This window comes from Wasmannia auropunctata, unplaced genomic scaffold (assembly GCF_000956235.1).
Source record: "Wasmannia auropunctata unplaced genomic scaffold, wasmannia.A_1.0 LD336064.1, whole genome shotgun sequence".
Taxonomy (NCBI): Eukaryota; Metazoa; Arthropoda; class Insecta; order Hymenoptera; family Formicidae; genus Wasmannia; species Wasmannia auropunctata.
Window position 1 is genome coordinate 780,029 of NW_012026826.1, and position 2,163 is coordinate 782,191.

The following is a 2,163-nucleotide window of genomic DNA, read 5'->3' on the forward strand; positions in this document are numbered from 1 at the left end:
CCCCCCATACACATAGAGATCGATCGTCGTTGACGCGTCGTTTTATTCCATTGGCTGTGTACCGTTCCAAGTTTCGTGTCGTAAATTTTTTCCCTTTTCTCTCAATTAACTAACAGTAATTTACAGTCCTTGACAGTCGTCCGCTTGCGATCTTACTTTCTTATTCTGTTCGTGATTTCTTCTCACGATTCGCAAATCGCGCGCGTAATTCGTTTCAGCCCGGCAAGAGGGTGCATTAGGGACATTAACATGACTCTTAAATGTGAATTAGAGATAACGTTTTTGCGAATCTCACCGCGCGAAAAACAGTTCCTCTTTACGTTACGCGTGCTCGTTCGTGAAAAATTATCTCAGGAAATACTTAAGGAAGTGTGTACATATCACAAGGAGTGCGAGAGAAGTTCGATTGTACAATTGTATATCTTCCAGGTCTGTCCGCGTCGTTTTTTTTTTTCTTTTAGCGTCTTCACGAGTATTCCCGTTCCACCACTTTGACATTATCGGTATTATCATCGTTCACTACTTCTTCCCGCTATGAATGCTATCGTATTTTTTTTTTTGCGTTTTACCCCTGCGCTTCTTACCTTTTACTTTTAATTTTATTTTTATACTTTTTAATCGTCGCCGGTTGCTATTATCATCGCCACTGCGATCCTTACTATTACTTAGCGCTAATTAATATTAATTATCTACTCTTATCATAATTATCTTATTCTTACGTTTAATAAATTTTTCCTTCTTTTTTTTATCTTAGCATTAACGACGCGCTTGATTTACGTGCCGAGAGAGAGAGAGAGAGAGAGGGGGGGGAGAGAAAGAGAGAGATTGTGCTCTTCTCGTTAGACACGCACTACTTAGTTCTTAGTGTTATTCTTAGCGTTTATCGCCTCAATTTTTCTGCGATCGCTCTTTGATAATGGTACTACTGTACAACTCTTACTCTATATATCTGTCCAACTGTTTACTCTTATCTTTCTATTACCGCTACTCTATTCTTACTACTCTACTCTACTACTCTACTATTGCTACTCTCATCATTAATCGCATTCTATAATACTATTACTCTTTCCGCTTCATCTTTTCTCTCTCTATTAAGAGTTCATAACGATTCGCATTGCACGCGTCGATTTGTGATGTGGCGACTTTTAATATCAAAAGAAGGGAAAAATTGGAGCATGCTTTATTTTCTTACGATATTTGAATTCAAGAGCAATGCGGATCGTTATTCTCTACGTTCAAGCATTATAACTATACGATACTCTTTTTTTGTCTCTATTTCTCTCTCTCTCTCTCTCTCTCTCTCTCTCTTTCTCTCTTTATCATCTATATATTCTCTCTATCTCTCTTAATCTTTCTCACATATTCTCTCTTTCTCTCTCTCTCTCTCTCTCTATACATATATTATTATTATATACATATAAATCATATGTGCTTTATACTATACTTCTACTCTTATCATTACTCTACTTATATTACTCTACTATTGTATTACTCTACTATACTATGAGTGCTACTGTTGCCGCTCCGACCAATGTTTGCTCTTACTGTAATCGTCAATGCGTTTACGGCTCGTAAGTAACTGTATGTCCTTGCCTGTTCTTTGTTTTATCCCATTTTTAATGAAACAACGACTTTTTAATTGATATTTCCATCTATCCATTGCCCTACTACCCTCTTTCCAACACCCCTGGTGTTGCGAATCTCTGTACCGTTTTTTGTTTGTTTCCTCTGTCACACTATCCTCCTGATACATTTATTTCTTCCACTGACCTCTACCCTTCCCCTTCCCTTCTTCTGATATCACCGAGTGTCGAATCGAGAATAAAAAGACTTCGCGAGCGAGCGGGACGAAAGTACATATACATATAATTAATCTTCGATTTGTCAAGAAAACGATTGAAACAAGAAAAAAAAATAAACCTACCCTGTTTTTTTGTGTTTTTTTTTTCTGTATGTCTCCGGCCGCCTAATCGCCTTTCTCCCTGAATCATTTTCCGTTTTGCGCAATCCTCGCGGGGGAGCGACCTAAGGAGCTTCGTGCGACCTTAATAATTATCTTGAACCAGAATATATTTTATTTTTTATCTGAAAGATATATATATATATATATATATATATATAACTTTCAGTTCATCAAAAATTTAAAACAGCCCAGATTTCCTT